The sequence below is a fragment of the Ursus maritimus genome, unplaced genomic scaffold, assembly GCF_017311325.1.
Source record: "Ursus maritimus isolate PB19 unplaced genomic scaffold, ASM1731132v1 scaffold_26, whole genome shotgun sequence".
Lineage (NCBI taxonomy): Eukaryota > Metazoa > Chordata > Mammalia > Carnivora > Ursidae > Ursus > Ursus maritimus.
In genome coordinates, this window is record NW_024425119.1 from 37,622,766 (window position 1) to 37,641,842 (window position 19,077).

At 42.0% G+C, this 19,077-nt stretch overlaps 1 long non-coding RNA gene across 1 annotated transcript; it reads left to right on the forward strand.

Moving 5' to 3' along the window:
• Positions 1-1,133: 1,133 nt before the first annotated feature.
• LOC103675418 lies at positions 1,134-18,693 on the forward strand. The gene is made up of 3 exons (XR_571844.1): positions 1,134-1,543; positions 16,981-17,137; positions 18,317-18,693. It is a non-coding gene; the product is annotated as an uncharacterized LOC103675418 (long non-coding RNA).
• The last annotated feature ends 384 nt before the right edge of the window (positions 18,694-19,077 follow it).

Here is a 19,077-nt window from a genome sequence, read left to right on the forward strand (position 1 = left end):
TTTCTTTGGCATTCTAGGCTGGTATGGCCAGAGATCACCTTGTTGTGCCATGAGCCCTTCCACCTTAACATACCCCACCAAACCCATGATTTCCTCCAACCACTTTTCCGTGTCTTTGGAAATGACGCCATCACTCACGCAGTTAGGCATCTCCGATCCCTAAGACTATAGCACTTCTTTAAATCTGCCAACATATCCTGCTACTTCTACCTCCTCAAATAGGTGTCAGACTGATTGACTTCTGTCTTCCTCTGTGATCACCACATTAGTCCAAGGCACCATTGACGACAGCAATAGATTCCTGATTCTTCTCTATCCTTCCTGGGGCTCTCCAGTGGGTTCTCTACATGGCAGTAGATTTTCAGAACACAAATCTGATAAGACCCCCATCCTGCTGGACTGTGATTCTTAAGATAAAAAAGAGTGGTGCATGGTCAGCATGGTCTGGCCCGGGCTACTCCTCTTGGACCCTTCTGTTACCCTCCCTGCATGTCCCAGCTGCTAGGTTTTGAAAGAAATATGCCTCTTCTTCTACCCAGAGTCTTTGCATGTGCTGTTCCCTCCTCATGAAGTCACTCACCCTTTTATGGGCTTCCCTTCTATTCATCACTCAGATCTCAACTCACATGCTATTTCCTTAGGGAAGCTTCCCTGAACCCCATTCTGGGTCAAGTTTCTTTACTATCAGTTTGTATTCAACTGTACTCTTTTTGTCCTGGGACTTTTCTCAGACGTAATAATATACTCTTGTTTATTTGATTAAAACTGGTCTTCCCATCTCCCCATCCCTTAGGAATATATTGCAAGATCTAGGAAACCATGAATAAATAAGCGAATCTCAAGCTACATGATTCACAGGCAGCCTCGCGTGGATCGTGTGGGAACAAGGGGGGGGGGTAGTGCGATAACGAAGTTACGGCATCCTGGGTTTCCATGGCTATGATCTCCCCTCCTCTGTTTCAAAAATAACATCAGGCCATAAGCTAATGATACCGCTTGTGTAATAAGGTACAGGAGGGGAAAGCTCCAGGCATAAGATGCTTGATGAAGGATAGATTTATTTTTTGGTATCCTAGTGAAGTGTAAAGAGCTGCGAATCCAAATTCTTGGTGTACCTCTTACGTGTTCTTAGATGTCAGCCAGGACGGACAACTGCTAGCCTCACTTTCAGCCCCTAAAGTGACAATGTGCTATCTTCTAAGTGAGTTGTAATAACTCAAGATTACACCTCCACAGCACCCGTACCATAGTAAGGGTGGGGACGCATTCGCAGCCTAAGAAAGTTAGCAAAAGGGAAACACCCAAATACCAAATACTCCATGAGCTGTAACCATGGTGATCTTATAAAACGATGGGAAAGAATGCTTTCTTGTAAGGAAAAGGAAGCAGTGCGCTGGTGTGGTAATAAAAGACTGAGAGTCAGTGGAGAGCAATCCTGGACAATAAGCCAGAGCGGGCTTTGCGTCCACGCCTGGGGCCTGGGCAGCTTTGCTGTTAGCTGCTCAAGAACGGGGAGACCTGGGGCGCCTGGGTGGTGCAGTCGGTAAGTGTCTGCCTCTGGCTCAGGGCGTGATCCCGGCGTTCTGGGATCGAGCCCCACATCAGGCTCCTCCGCTATGAGCCTGCTTCTTCCTCTCCCACTCCCCCTGCTTGTGTTCCCTCTCTCGCTGGCTGTCTCTCTGTCACATAAATAAATAAAAAATCTTAAAAAAAAAATAAAAAAAAGAATGGGGAGACCTACGGCCGCTTGCCTCCTGATACCTGAGCTCCACAGGCAGCTGTAGGTAAAAACGAGTGGAGACATAGGGCCTCACAAAGGAAAGGAGAGGACGAGCCGCAGACGGAGGGGCAGAGCAGCAGAGCGGTGGGGATGTCAGAGGCCAAATGAGGAGGCAGTGGTCAGCGCTCCAAAGAGTCAGTTCACAGGGAAACCAAGCCGTGTCCTCTGGATCTAATGTGAGCAATACGGAGGTCAAGGACGACTTTGGCAAAGACGGTTTTCAGCAAAGCGGTGGGGCAGAAGGCAGAATCAACCGAGCCGGTCAGTGAGTAGGAGGCGAGGAATACAGACAGGGAGCTTGGATTCTTCTTTCAAGAGATGTGTCTGGAATTGGCAGAAGAGAGACTGGGTGGGGTACGTTGGAGGGGAGACAGGGTTGAGAGAGAGGTTTTTTGTTTGTTTTGTTTGTAGGTGAAGAGGCTTCGCATATTTATAGTCTGAAGAAAGGAATTGGAATTAGTGTACTGGGGAAAGAGAGGGTAATTAATAGGCTGAAGTTCCGAAGAGGCGTCAGAGTGCCGTCCAGCCCTCATCAGCCCCCTGGAACGCCCCAAAATTGAAAAAAATGCATTCTCGATATCCCTTCTCCATTCATCGATATGGCCCTGGACCCTCTCTCTTGGTCTGGGCTTGCATGTGCATTCTTGACCTCCTGCTGGATCCCCTTGACCTTTCACTTCGCCTCGCATTTTCCTTAGCCTGCTCTCACCCTGAAGATCCGATGACGGATTTAGCTTGTCTGGCCCGCAGCCACTGTTCCCCTTGGCTGCACTACTGCCTTCGCCCTCAGCTGTTGCAACTCTTGGCCACCCTGAGCAAAGGCCCTGCCAAGACCCCCTCCCTGACTCGTCCACGTGGACGAGAAGTGCTTCCAGGAGGAGCTCACAGCAAGAGGATGAAGTCTGGGTGCAGGGGGAAGATGAGCTTGGAGGCCGGCAGGGAGGTGAGGAAGGGAGCCAGCAGGATTTCCCGCGGAGGGCCCCTTGAACATGCCCTTTAATCTGATTCTGTACTATTCTGGGTTTCTTTTTTTTTCCCCCATGACAATATATTATGTTAAAAACACAAAACTTTTGTTTTTATTTTATTATTTTATTTTTAATTTTTTTTAATAATGATTTTTTATTATATTATGTTAGTCACCATGCAGTACATCCCCGAAAACTTTTGTTTTTAAAACAAAAACTGATCAATGAGGGGAAGGAAGCGTGTTCATGAATTCATTCAACAGATACATATGGAGCCCTAGGGAGACCACGTGCCGGGTGCTGGGGACCCTGGTGAAAGGCTCCATCCCCCATCTCAGGGAGCTTTCCACTATGTAGGAGAGATGCAGACATTAAACAAATAATTACACACTTACTTACGTCAGTGCAGAAGTTGGGACTCTGGGAGAGTTCTGCTCTCACTGAAAGGCAGGAGGCAAGGTCATTTGCTCAGAAAGGGGCTGGAACTGGGTAGGGGGCCTTGAAAGCCAGGGTGAAGATTAGGAAGAAGGGGTTGCAGGAAATGGCGGAACACGTCAAAAAGAACAGAGCTATGCATACTTTTTGCTTGAAGGTCTCCAAACTCCAGTGCCCGGGCTTGATTTTAAGCTGGCCACGCGTGTCACGTATTTGCTTTAAAAAAGCAAACCCCTTTTCTTTAGACTCTGTTATTCACCATTCTCCTTTTAACATTGCCAGCAAGGATCTCCTTTTGCTGAACTATCTTCGATTCACAGTGCTCGTACTGGTAAGAGCCAATCTGTGTCTTGAGGACTGTTAAGTGACAGGATAGATTTTCAGATTAAAAGCACTACAACTGTGTCCTTATTAGATTCTTAGAGTTCACCGCGCTATTCTTAAGAGTCAGTCCTCCTCCTCTGGTCTATGGCAAGCTCAGAAGTGTTGCCTTCCCAGGGCACTGGCACCATAGCCCTGGTTAAGCTTCAAAATGTATTCCCAATAAAGTGACTCGAGTTTTATCTAGCATATTTAAACAATAACACTTTAGTCATAGTCTTATAAATTATAAGTGCCTCGGAACTTTTTTCTTAATCTTACATACACATTTCTTAATATCATTCACTATTTGATGAGCATATATTTTCCAAATATTGGAAAGGAGAATTGAAAAAAAAAAAAAAGACCGCATATGCTAACATTTTTCTCTTGCAGAAAGCAGTGCTTTATTTCATTGGTCCACAGGTTTTATCTTCCATGTAGTGAGTGTCCAAATGTATTTAGAGTTTGCTCTTGAGTGCTGTACCAAAATCAGGGCGTCTTCAGATATTAAAGAATAACAAAACAAGAGGTGGGGACAAAGAGAAGTATTTCACTAGTATTTTCTAGATAACGGATTCATTTGTTTTGTGCATATCTTGCCTAGATCCCTCAGTTCATTATGTTTGTTTTTACGGGAGATATCTATCTGCGGCAGCTCCATCTGTTATGAGCTGTGGGGAGGGAGACAAGGAGAGACAAGATTTGTTGCTGAATTTAAAAAAAAAACCACATCTGCCTATATTTCACATAATAGGCAATTAATAAATGTTTATTAAGTTGACTTAAATGGAACCAGGATCAAGGACGTGTGGCTTAGGGTTCAAATGCCTGTTGCTATGGTATCCGGTTGAATCAACAGGACTGGGGTGGGGGTGGGGGGCAGAAAGGAAGGTGGGGAAATCTGAAACAAAGTGAGGACACAGAAGCAAAGTGAACAGAGCACGATTTCGAAGATGGAGCCTGGTACACATACACGTCACATGTACTGTTACATACGTGTGTATGCATATGTGTATATGCACATGTGCACATATGTAGCCGTCTCCTTACACGTGTGTGTGTGTGTGTGTGTGCAGCAAATGATAACATGACAGGGTTAACATTTAATGAATAAGAAATTGAGTGAAACTTCATCGTATGGATTTCTTTCATTTTGAACTAACACGTGGGTTTCCATGGCCCTCCTCCCGGTGAATGGAATGCCCCTTGGGACCCCCGAAGCACAGGACAATGGCTGCAAAAGGGCTTTCTCCTTTCAGTTAAAGGTCTCACTTATCCCCGGGCCCATCCTCTTTCAACTTTGCACTGACCTCCAGAGCCGCCTACTGCATTTAAGCACGCGGGCCCAGTTTTCTAGAATGCCAGGGTGAAGTCCAAATAAAGGAAACCATAAGAACAAGTGCGTGCTGTGGCCTTCTCCGTTGCCCAGTGTCCGCCCCCCTTCCTGCGTCTGGGGGGTCCTCACCCTGGAGTCTTGGTCGGGCCCCTCAGACACCTCTTATTCTTAAAGCTGAATGTATCAGCGACTGGCTTTCCTCTCCTCCTTTGGAGTAAAGAGCTGAAAGTAACTCAGGAGTCTCTGACACCCCCCCACCTGGGGGGGCCGGGGAGACTCGGAGGACGGGGTGGGCAGCTGCAGCTGCAGGTGGGCCAGGGGTGTGGACAGAGCCAGTGCTTGCCCGCTCAGCCCTCAGGCTGCAGTGCTTTAGCAGGGGGCAGTGATGGCTTCCGTAGACCAGCCCTCTGGTGCAATGGGGGCATTTTCTACATCTGTCACCCTACCCACCTTGACTTCCCCATCCAGACCTCAGCGAGGCTGCGGCGGCCTTCCTGTGCAGAAGAGAAAGCTGCCCCCTCCTGGCAGGTGCGGGTCTCAGCCAGTGTAGGGTCGTTCTGCTCCGGTCCTTTGAGTGGGTCCCCTAGCTACCTGGGCTCCTTCTCCTGAGTTTCTGTTCTGTCGAAAGCCACCAAAGTTTGCCTTGTGGCTGACAGCGACAAACCCCTGCTGGTATAATAAGGCTACCACACTTGTCCAGTTGTGTCCATAAGCCTTTTCATAGTATTACGTGCCTCTGAAAAGAGAATTCTTTTATTAAGACATACAGTCATATTATCTGGCATCCACAGGACCTATTACATCCCCACAAAGTAACAGAACTAGCAAATGTTTCTGCTTAGTTAGCCCCAGTCTACTAACCCAGAGGAAATCATTAGCTGATACTTTTAAATGTTCATATTCGACATTAAATGGCTCAACTGCCAATATCGAAATGAGATATTTTAAGAGTTAAGTTTATCTCACCCTGGGAAGGAGGAAAAGGAAAAGATGATAGTTATCAGCTTGTACATGGGGGACCCCTCAAGTACACACAACACAAACCCATTCCTGGGAAGAATCAACTGGGTCACCTGTGACCCCGCTCCCTCTGCCACCGACAGACTCCAGCGTCACCCTTGCTGCGCATCTTTTCCAAGAGTTCTCTGGTCACAGGGGCCGCCGCTGCCAGTGACGGCACACGTGGCTCCCACCAGAGTCACTGGGCTTGCTTCAAGGACACAGCCAAATCCTACTAAATCTAGGTGCTCCCCCCCTTTACACCTCCTATTCGCATTGATGTGGTCCCATGAAATGTGGGCAAGCATCTCTGGTCAGCTACCATCCACTGAGGGCTCCTTCCTATGTTACTATTTTCTCCGTCCTATTCATTAAACGGAACCCCGAGCCTCTCCCCACTGTCCTACCCAATCCCCGTGACCTCTGCAATTCCTGCTCCATCCTCATCAATCTCCCTTACCTTCGACTTCTTTCCTGGACATTTGCTCCGCTTCCTTGACATCACTGAAACAACCCTCCAGTGACATTATATCCCCTGCAGTCTTTTCACCTGAGGCTGTTTCTTTTTGTCCTCACCAACGTCCTTTCTGTATTAACAGAAAGTCTCATGGACGAGTGTTGCCACAGTTATTCAAAACACGTATCTCCTTGAGTGCTCACATCTTACCTTCCCAAAGACCTTGAGCTACTAATGATCACATCTCCTGTTGTATAGATCCTTCTCAAGAGGAAACTCTAGCCTCTCCCATCTTATTGATGTGTCATCGATATCGTCTCCCAGGGTGTGGATTGTCATTTCACTCTTGGCACTGTTTTTTGATGAACGCAAGCTCTTAACTTTAATGTAATTAAAGCCATCAATCTTTTATAGTTAATGAACTTTATATAATATTTACAACATGGCTTTTATTTACAATTTACAGTTTACCTTTATCTACTTAGGACTAATATTCATAATTTATGACCTTGAAGTCCTAGTCTATTATATTATCTTCCTGATGTTTAATAATTTTTGGCTTTCTCATTTAGATATTTGGTCTACCTGATTATTTCTTATTTATGGCATGAGAAAGGCATTCGACTTTGTTTTTGTCTGAAAGAATGGTCAACTTCCCAGGATGATTTATTGGGAAAAAAAATCATTTCCTTAATGACCCGCAGTACTACCCCAATCTTATTTCAACAGCCCACTTATAAATGCATCTGTTTGGGAAGCCTAATTTGTTCTACTGGTCTATTTTTCTCTGCCTGCACCAACAACTTATAGTGTTAATTGCTTTAGCTTGGCAATACCTTGTGTAAACTATGTCTACTTGTCACCTCACCTATTTTTTTTCTTCAAAAGTGTCTTACTTACTCTTGACTCTATGCATTATGCAAAATTTGTAATTAGCTTATTAATTTTCAAATAAGAAAAACCTGTTGGGTATATGAATGGTATTTCACTGAATCAACTTAGAAAGAGTGGACCTTTTTTTAAATATTGTGTTTTCCAGTCAATGAACATGGTCTATCTTCCTGTTTACTTAGGACTCCTTAAACACTGTTCAGTAAAATTTTATACATTTATCTGGAAAGTTTTTGCCTATCTTGTCATTTTTATTATTATAGACTTCTTTTTCTATTATTTTAAATAGTATGTTTAATTTTATTTTTCAACTCCTACTGGCATGTGAAATGCATGCCAACAATTTTTTACTTCCAGAAACTTTGCTAAATAAATTCTCTTGTTAGTTCTACTAATTTTCTGAAGCATCTTTTGCAGTGTTTCTGCACAAAATCACATCATTTGCAAGTAATTTCAATTTCGTTTCTTCCTTTCTAAGCTTTGCAGTTTTACTTTCTTTTCCTTGTCTTCTTTGCATAGAGGCATGCTAACTTGAAGGAACTGTGTGGTGTTGTAAGCAGATGTGTCACACAAATTCCACCTTTATTTGCATTTATTTGTAATAGTCCATTGTTAGTAAGTGGAGAGGTAAACATATAATGATGAATATTCAACAAAATTATTAAATGTCATGTTAATGAAAATGTCTAAGATGTTACAGATATTACAATGCTATCTCATCTTGATGCCCGTGTGTAAACTTTACAGAACTATCAAATTGTGCCTCATTAAAAATGCCATTTGAAGATTGTTCATTGGCAAATGTTGACTACCATGACATCGGATTATCTTCAACTAGCAAGCAAAACTTTGATGTTAGTAACATCATTTTTCTACAACAGATTAGAGACCAGGCATTTGCATTTGTATTGTTGACACAGACTGCATCTTTCACCTGTTAAGTCAAGCCCTGGCAATTTAGTTTCTGCAAAACAGTATCTTCTGCAACAGCATAGTAATGTTCTAAATTTGAGTTATATTTTTCTCAGTGTTGAATTTGTAAATTTAGCTGGTTTTACAGTGGTATAAGAACAATGATTATACAGTGTTTATGCTTAGTTTCATTACATATTTTAGTAACATTGTAATTAAAATAGTTTAAATCAATCCTGGATAACCTGGTTGCAATTGTCTCTCATTTCATTACTTCCATTGGAGAAATTCTGTCGTAATGAGCTAGAAGACTCTCCTTGGTCTCACTTTGGAGGACCCTGGCTTTGCTGGTCTTCCTAAATGTGTGAATTACTTACTTACATTGAGTGAATGTGCCTGACTACATCTGTTTCTCCACTGTGAGGGCTCCTGAGAGCTCTTTTTAAAATGCAGATCTGATTTAGCCTTTGTCTACTTAAAAGTATTCAATACCTTTATTTTTAAGATAATGCTAAAAATTCTTTTTAAAATTTTATTGAAATATAATTGACTACATAATTGTGTAAGTGTATATACACTGTATAAGTGTAAATACACAGCATAATGACCTGACATACATATATTGCAAAATTTCGTTAATATCCCTCAACTCATATAGTTACAAAATTTTTTCCCTTGTGATGAGAACTTTGAGATCTACTCTCTTTCAAAATTCTTAACATAACTCAGAAAGCTCTGTATAATGTAGTTCCTATCTACCTCTCTAAATTCACCTTTGCAAACTGCTCCATTCACAGTTGACTCTAAGTGAAAACCTCAGCCTTCCTCAGCCTTTGCTCAGACAAAACCCCCAGAGTCACCCTCGGCTGCTCCCAAATATACACCACGTCAGCCAATCATTCAGGCTCTACTTTCAAAATACGTAGAAACTTACTATTTCTTATCACTTTCCTGCTGTTGTGTGGTCCATGCCACCAACACGTAGTTACATTTCTGCAATAATTTCTTGATTAGTGTCCACGCCCTTCCTCCTTTATTAGTTTCCTGTTGCTGTAAGAAATTATCACACACGCAGCATCTTAAAACAACACTAATTGTTATCTCGCAGTTCCGTAGCAATCCAATACGTTTGGCTGGTTTTCTGATCTGGGAACTACAAAGTCGAAGGTGTCTGGAAGCCTGGGGAGGAATCCACTTTCAAGCTCATTCAAGTTGTTGGCAGAATTCAGCTCCATGTGGATGTAGGCAGCCCGGTGTTTCTGCTCAGAAACACACACAGGCTGAGGGTCTTTACAGCATGGTGGGTGATGCTCCAATGGGTGAGCTGGCTCTGGTTGAGCATGGGGGAAAGACACGCAGCCACAATGCCCAGCTAGAGAGTGTTTTATGTAAAGTGCGCTGTGTGTGTGTGTGTGTGTGTGTGTGTGTGTGTGTGTGTATCTTTGAAGGAGAATGTTTCAGATACAAATGGTGTTAAAACAAATGAATGCTGCATGCGTAGGCTGGCTTTAAAGGACGGATGTGTGCTCTTGTAGGACTGTTTAATACTAGGCTCCTCCCCTGCTAGACTGTAAGCTTGGAGAGGGCAGATGCCGTGCTTAAGCTATTCTATCCCCGGTGCTAAACACAGTGCCTGGCACAGAGGACTGTGGAATAAATACGTGAACAACGGTTTTATATTGGTCAGTAAAACCAGACTACAAAAATGTTTTGAATTTCAGCATCAGTTAATGTTATCTTCATAATCAAGATAAAATCACTGAGCCTATAATACTTCTGAGTGGATTGAGGAGAAAAGATGTCTATCAGAAGTAAATTTCTGCTCCTGATGCAATAGTCCTGGGGCAAATCAACCAGAGAGGAACAGGTCCTGCTCCATCAAATAGATGTGGGCTGAGACCTGGGCCCACAGCAGGCCGGGGCTGCTGGTATACCTAGCCCACTGGTCGGCTGATACTTTGAGACAGACCTGTTCTTTATGTCTTGTCCCTCAGGCAAGAATGCAAGGATGGAGATCCAGTGGCAATCAAGCCTTGGTATGACAAGAAGGCCTAATACTGCATTCAGCCCAAATACAGCCACCCCAAGCAAGATTATGTAGACTCTCAAAATATATTCCTTTAGAACTTACAGAGGAGGATGCATGGGGGATGGGCTAGTCGGCTTTCTTCCTGAATTTTCTTTATTGATTACTATTCCCTTTGAGTAGGCCCTTCTTCCTTTTGTGAGGGCCTGGTATGGAGGGCTCAAATCCATCTGAGAATGTGGGTGGGTTTCAACGACTATCTTTAAATCTACTCAACGAGTAGAAAAGATATCCAGATTAAATTGTGCAAAATAAAGAGAATTAACTCCTGCCTTTTGTGAAGATTTTTCTCTACTTCCAATATTACGGAAGCTATAAGAAAGGATTATACTAATCCTTGGACCCTAGTCCATAAGCCAGAAAATATTCAGCAAGCTAGTGATGAGTAGGACTCATACTAACCCTACCTGTTTAAACAGGAGTACCAGCTCCACATTTTAAAAGTAGGCTTGTATTTGTTCAGTTTATACATTCAACAGACATTTAAGAAAATCATCATTCGATTTTTGTTAATGGTCCAAAAAAGAAAATTGTATTGGATAACCCCCTCTGGGTGTTCCCTGGGCTTGGTGAATTTCCCTAATACATATCAGGGTCCAAGCCAAGTATACAAAACCCCTTGTGGTGAGGGCTAATGATTTGCTATATGATTTTAGATGCCGTTTTCTGATCTATCTGGGCTCAGTTCCCTGATCTCTGACAGGAGGTGAGCATTTCTCCTTCAGGGTTTTGAGAAACAATCAACAAGCTAATTATAAAATACTTTGCCAAAATACCATGCCACACACAAGTGCTCCATAATAAAGGCCGCTTTGTAATCTCAGAATGTTTTGAAAGTTGATCAGAGATGACGAGGGTGATGTTCATTTTGGAGCTAATGTTTTGGTTAGATTTTGTTTTCTTTTCCTGAGAGGTGGTCCTGTGCACAGCGCTGCAGGTCGCGGGAGGTTAGTGACTTAAGTCCGGCCACACAGTGTGGCGGGCATTTCAACAAGCCAAGAGAGACAGCAATGCATAAGTAGTTCTTGCCTCCAAGGAGCTTGCAAATGGGGAAAGCAGAGAAAGGTGCACTCTATGTGCATGTGATAAGTGCTTAGAGAGCACAGATGCTAGTGCTGTGAAATAGAAGGGGAACCACCAGAGAGCAGCCAGAACCTGAAAGAATTTGTAGAAGGGAGAAGAGAGGAGAATATGGTCCCAGAGGAGTGAAGAGAGAGAAAGCCAGAGATTTTAGAGGAACCAAAAGTAGTTCTGTCTGGCTGAAATGCAGAGAAGAGTGACCTCGCAGTGGGCTTGTGAGGGCTTTAATCCACATTCGAGATTTTGCGCTTTATCCTAATGGCAAGAGGTAACCATTAAAAGGTATTAAACGGGGAAGAAACATCCTCTTATCCGTGTTTTAAAAGGTCACTCTAGAAAGGTGTTCTGAAAGGTCACTGTGTTACATATGTTTTACCACAATATAAAAAAAACCCCTCATGTGGTGCCTGGCTGGCTCAGTCGGTGGAGTGTGCAACTCTTGATCTCACGGTGATGAGTTCGAGCCCCATGTTGGGTGTAGAGATTACCTTAAAAAAATCTTAAATAAAATAAAATTTGAAAACTCATTACAGACAATTTTTCCATAAAAGAAAAAAAATTGGACTTCATCAAAATTAAAAACTATTGCTCTGTGGAAGTCTATGTGAAGAGGATGAAAAGATAAGTTATAGGTGGGAGGAAAGTGTTTGCAAACCACACATCCAACACAGGATTCCCATCTAGAAAATATAAAGAATTCTTAAAACTTGACGGTAAAAATGGCAACAACAAAAATAATGCAATTAGAAAACAGACAAAAGACACGAGCAGTCATTTGACTGGGGAGGATATACAGATAGTAAATAAGCACACGGAAGAGGTTTGATATCATTAGACATTAGGGAAATGTATATTAAAACTCTGGTGAGCTATTACTACACACCTAGCAGAACAGCTCAAACAAAAGATAGTGAGAACACCAAATGCTGGTGAGGATGCCGAGAAACTGGATCATTCACACTTCGCTGTGGGGAATGTAACTGGTAGAACCACTCTGAAAAGTAGTTTGGGAGTTTTTCATAAAACCAAACATGCAACTACATACCACCTAGCAATTATATTCTTGGGTATTTACCCCAAGAGAAATGAAAACTTAGGCTCACACAAAAACCCCTATGTGAATGTTCGTAGCCACTTTACTGGTCATAGCCAAAACACTGGAATCAATCTAGATTCCTTCAACAGGAATGATTACACGGACTGTGGTACCTACTTACTCTAGAAACTACTCAGCAATAAAAAAGGACAAACTTGCTAACGCACAACCTGGATGAATCTCCAGCTAATTTTGTTGAGTGAAAAAAGCCAATCCCAAAAGCTTATGTTCAGTATGATTTTGGTTATCTAACATTTTTGAAACAACGAAGGTTTAGGAACGGAGACCAGATTAGAGGTGGCCGAGGGTGAGGGACAAGCAAGGTGCAGGAGGTGCTGGAGGGAAATGGGTACAGTTAGAAAGGACAAACCCAGGGGTCTTTATGGTGTTGGAATTTGTCTGTGGTGGTTGATGCAGGAAAAGACACAGGTAATGAAACCATATGGCGCTTAATATGCACATGCGTGCCCACCCACCACACACGCACATGACAAGTAAACATGCTGAAATCTGAATAAACAGGTGCATTAGATCAATGTTAACATCCTGGTTATGACATTATCCTACAGTTTTGCAAAATGTTACTATCAAGGGAGCCGGGCAAAACGTGTACAAAACATTTCCCCATATTATTTCTTACAACCGCATGCCAATCTACAGTTATTACAATAAAAAAATTCGATTAAAAAAAAGTCACTCTGACTGCCTTGTAGAGAATGGATTTGAAGCAGAAGCTGTCCCCCTTCAGTGTCTGGGAGGCTTATCAAAGAGATTGTTGGGCTTCACCCCCAGAATTTCTGAGCCAGGTGGTCTGGGGTGGGGCCTGAAAATCTGCATTCCTAACAAGTTCCCAGGTGGTACTGAAACTTCCCGTTGGGGAACTGCATATTGAGAACCACTGAATTAGAGGGTCATTGTGGCTCCCCCTCACCAAGGGGAAAAACAGAGTTTGGCTTTCCTTCAGTTTGTTTTTTACGAAGACTTGAGTCTCATGATGGGTTTCTGGATGGAAGCCTCGGTCTTTGGGTTCTAGGATAGCTGTGAAATATCTGGTTAGGGCAGTAGTACTCAAAGGATGGCCCCCAAGCTGGTAGCCTTAGCATCACCTGGGAACTTACTAGAACTGACTTAGTGACTAGGAAGCTCCCAGGGTGGGGCCCAGCAGTCTGTGTGTGTGTGTGTTTTAAGATTTTTTATTTATTTACTTGACAGAGAGAGAGAGACAGCCAGCGAGAGAGGGAACACAAGCAGGGGGAGTGGGAGAGGAAGACGCAAGCTCCTAGCGGAGGAGCCTGATGTGGGGCTCGATCCCAGGACCCTGGGATCACGCCCTGAACCAAAGGCAGACGCTTAACAACTGAGCCACCCAGGCGCCCCAGCAATCTGTGTTTTAACAAGCCCAGCAGCTGATTCTGAAGCGTGCCAAAGTTTGAGGACCCCTGGATTAGAGAGACGCAAGAGAGGATGCTGGGAAGCTATTTAGAGCCTTTTGAGTTCATATTAACAAGTATGAAGGGCTTTCCAGGTGTATCTAATTCCAGAACAAGATGTGGCACAGGAATAATCAAGGCGTGGTCTCCGGAGGGTAGTGGTTATTGACTTCTAGTCTCTTAAGAGTAGACACAGAAGGCAACTAACTTACTGCCTTCGCAGCCAATGCTGGGCTAATTAACCAATTAAGGGATCATAAAGCACACAGAAAGAGTAGGCCTAAGATTGACGCTAAGTGGCAATTAGTGGTATTAGGTAGTGCCCGTTATATGCTCATAAACATACCAACACGTTGACCTCAAAAGGAAATACAACCAGATGGTGTTCACGAGCCGCCTCTTACTTACTGCAAGTCACAGGATCAATTGCCCCCTGAACAATTACATTTCAGGTTGGTTAATTCCACCATCCCCAAACTTAATCTTTCAGCTACCTATTGAAGGCCTACTCTGGTTTTTCCATTATGTGCTGGGAGGGTTCTGGAAGTAGAGAGCAGTATCCGATTTCTCAGTCCTCTTCTATTCCTAGCTGTGATTTTAGATGTGGCTGACTGTCAACATTCAGAGACCCGTTAAGTCCCTGGGGACCACAGCTCAGGGTGCGTGTGTGAGCCAGTGGGTTTATTACTGACTCTGCACATGAGTCATCGCTGCTCTATTTGTGGAACGGGGCAAAGATCGCCGGGTCATCGTCAATGCCTGAGTTGGCTCAAAAGCTATCGAAGTGGATATTAATTTGGAAAAAGTTTGCCCATTTATTGCTCTGCTTGCAAATTAACCAGTAATATGTCTAAAACCTATCACACTTTTTCAATACGTTGTTAGCGGAAAATTGACAGCTCTCAAAAATGCTCCTTTGTTGAGAACTTCCCCACGGTCTTCTGAAATTTCTCACTAACATCTGACTTCATAAAGAGATGATATGTTGTAGAGGAACGAACCCGAGTGTTGAAATAAAACAGATTTATGTTTAAACAGCAGAACCGTCACTTAATAGCTGTTTGGTCAAGTGCTTAAGTTCTCTAAGCCTCAAGTTTCCATCCATAACATGGGCTAAAATGCCTGTCTTGTGTGGTTGACTTGAGAAAAACAAGTAACAATGTACAGAGCATGGCATGCATTTGGCACAATGCTAATTTCTCCTAGAGTTGGAGAGAATCCCTTGGTCTTGGTGTGAGTCTTTCCCCCATAAACTTAATAATCTATGGAAGAAATTCCAATGACTGTATGACAAGTCCACTTTTCTTTTCCTTGTTTTCTTTTCTCCACTCTTTTAGTCGGCATAAAGTCAGTCCTTCCGAGGTTCACTCAGTTCTAGTCCATTTGCCAAGGATCCTGTCACTCCTTTTACGGTCTGAACAGTGATATTCGTATCTGGAAGGCATCCAAAGCATAATGATACTCCAGCCCGTGTTTGTCAGACAGGGCTGCGGAAAGCAGACTATAAAATATTAAAAGGAACAGAATTGTTTTCCTATACCCTCAAAAGAGCTGAATGAAAAGACAACGGGACGTTTTGACCAGTATGACCCATATCATACTATGATATAGGATTTTAACAAAATGATGTAGTAGGATACAAGTTACTAACATTCAGCTCCACAGATAATAGTAAATTCACTCTCTGTTGCATGCATCAGGACTTTGGTAAATCTGAAAATAAGTTTTCCTTTAGAGTAAATATTTAAAATATTTTGGGGGAGTGAAAACCAACAGGCATAGACTCTAGCTGAAATCCAGTTTTATTAGATAGCATCATATTCTGTAAAATTTCCTGCAAATGCCTTTGGGCTGGGTGTGCATTCCCTAGCTAGCTACAGTCCCCAACACCCTTGCTGTTCCATGCCCACTAGCCCAGCTGCTTCATATTTCATGGGGCTTGCCACGCCCCTGGAAGCATTTAAGTTTGCACACCCCAGTCCCAACCATTTAGATCAACTAATTGGGTTCCTGCTCGGGTAGCTGGGCTCCAACAGCAGGACCCTCAGCAGCGCATCGAAGTTGGTCTTTGGGTAAAGTTTTGCCTCAGAGATGGTCACAGTTCCCTATAGTTATTAATCTTCAAGTAATTTGACTCTACTGTCTTTTGCTCCTTCAAAATTTCCAACAATCTTGTAAAAAATCTCTGTATTAAATTTGATCTATATTCATGTTTAAAACAGCTAGTGTGGTCTTTGTTCTCCGGTTTGGACCCTGACTGATGTAGAGCCAGATTGAACAGGACTACAAAGGAAACCCAAGCTCAGTATGTGGCCTTACCCGTATCCATAAACGTAGAAAGGGAATCAAAAGTTGCCAAGCATTTAAAGAAAACCAACACCAGGAAAGAGAAAAACCAAGGGGAATAGAAGAAATACTAACCCTAGAGAAGAGGAGATGGCTTGGTGAACAGACAAGAACTTAAACTTTAAAGAACAATTACTATTAGAATTAAGAAGTTTTGGGGAGGTTGGTGGGGGGAATGTGTGATGGGGATGAAGGAGGGCACTTGTGATGAGCACTGGGTGTTGTATGCAAGTGTTGAATCACTATATCGTACACCTGAAACTAATACTACACTGTATGTGAACTATACTGGAATCTAAATAAAAACTTAAAAAAATTGGTTTTTGCCACCAAAAATGAGAACAGGCTGCTATGAAAATGGAACAATCAGAAAATGGGAAAGATATTATTGCAATTAAAAATACAGTTGTTCAGATGAAAACAATAAATGGTCCAATACAAATAATGGTCCAACAATAAATGGTCCAAAACAAATAATGGTCCGATAATGCATTGGACGCCTCGAAAAGTTGATACAGAAGGTAAAGTAAAGGAACTCTTAGAATATATGAACAAAGAGCCAATCAAGTGGAAAATAGTAGTAACATGTGCCAGACTGTTCTAAGTGCTTTAGTTGTTACATATTTAATTTTCATAACAACTCTCTGAGCAGAGAACTATTATGATTTACAGAGAAGTTAAGCAACATGCCCAAAGTCACACAGCTATGGGGGCAGCAGAGCTGAAATTGAAATCCAGGGAATCTGACCCTAGAGACCTTGCTCTTAAACTAATATTCTCCCTTGCTTATTTGAAATGTAGGAGAGAAGTTAAGAGATATGGAAGATATACCTATGAAGTCCAATAACCACATAATTGGAATTCCAAAAGGAGCAAACAGGATGAATAGAAAGAAGGAAATAATTGAGAAACAAGAGTAGAAAACATACTGAGCTGAAGAAAGACTTGAAAGACGCTAGTAAGTGTCAAGAATATTAACTTAAAAATGAACATACTGAGGTACATACTTGTGAAATTTTAGAACTCCGGGACAAAGAGAAAAACTTAAAAGCCTTCAGAGAAAAAAATCACTAGCTACAGAGTACTTCTATCGGGTTAACGTCAGATGTTATGTATTTGGCAATGGAATGATGGTTTGTAAATTCTGAAGTTTTGGATTTAGAATTCTGCATCCAGACAAATACTAATGAAGTGCGCAGGCAAAATAAAGATATTGTTGGATATACAAGAATGAAGAAAGCTTAGCATTCATTACTATGCAAACAGACAAACCAAGAAAATATAAAATGCGTCTTAGTCAGTTTGGGATGCTGTCACAGAATTCCATAGGCTGGGTGGCTTATAAACGACAGACGCTCATTTCTCGCAGCTCTGTAGGCTGAGAAGTCCAAGATCAAGGTGCAGGCAGATTCAGTGTCTGGTGAGAGCAGGCTTCCCGGTTCTTAGCAGCTTCTTCCAGCATCCTCATGTGGCAGAAGAGGGGAGGGGGCTCTCTGAGGTCCCTTTATAAGGGCACTAATCCCATATATGAGGGCTCCACCCTCATGGCCAAATCACCTCCCAAAGGCCCCAATTCCAAATACTATCACACTGGAGATTAGTTTTCAACATATGAATTTGGGAAGGATATAAATATTCAATTTAAAGCAAAGTGGTTCTAAGAAACAGGAGGACTTGAGATACAAGAAACATCAGCAGTTGAGTATGAATGCAGAAATGAAAGACTCCAGAACACAATTAGAAGTGAACTCATTAATCTGGAGCTTGTGAAAAATTCTCTTTAGAAAAATATAAATAGCAATAATATATTTTACTTCTCTGTAACTCCAAGCTCAATATCTCGTTCCACCAGCAAAATATTTACATAGCCCTAATATAAGTAACGTAAATGACATTTCAAATTATTATTTGAGATTTTTAAAAGTGATGTTCATGTAATTTTTAAGTAACTAATGAAAAATGAAGAAAACCAGTAAGTGTCACTAGTTATAAAGAGATTTAAGCCAAACCAAGGAAACAAAAAAAACCCCAAGAATAAAACAGATCGTAATTATCAAGGGGAACTTGACTGAGATCAAACAACTTTCCCCCACTTTGGAGAGGAAAACACTTTGCTTCTACATTTTTTCTTTTTCAGAATAATGGGAACATATCCTTTTCCTGATCATATCTCAACTATTCTTGAAAGGACAAGCAACAACATCTTCCAGAAATCCTAGAGAAATTGCTAGGCAGCAGGCGGAGACATAGACAATGGACTGAGACCAACTTAACAATTTAAATGTGCTGTATCTAAAGTTATCCGAGACGTTCTCAGCAAGCTAAGTGCTTTGAGAAGTCAAATCACCAACACCTCCTGTTTTGCATTTTCCATTTCCACAGTTTACTAATAGATAAATTAAGGTGCAGTAAAACATGATGAGTAAAACTGTATAAATTTATAACCACATTGTACTAGAGTGTTCTGTTTGTCTATTCTTCTTTTGCTTCCTCAACTTCAAATAACTTACTTTATTGACAACTATCATGGTGTACTGGTGCCCTCATATAAGAAGAATTAATATATACAAATACTCGAAGTGGTATGAATCTAAATATCTTAGAGTTTTTCCCAATAAGACGAAACCAAAGCTCACCTCAAAGAAACAGTCATTTCATGTCATATATTTCAATAGGCTTAAAAAGATAGATAATTTCAAAAGAGCAAGGTAATATACTAATATCCTGTTATAAATTTAATTATCTTTTATAACCACCAATGGATTGAATTTGTTCATTCAATCTGAGTCATGTTGGTGAACAATGACACTCTGTCTTCTGGAGTTGGTGGGAGGAAGAGTGCAGGAAGATTGATTTAAGAGTACGTTTAACTTGCTTTGAAGTCGGATTTCTTTGAAC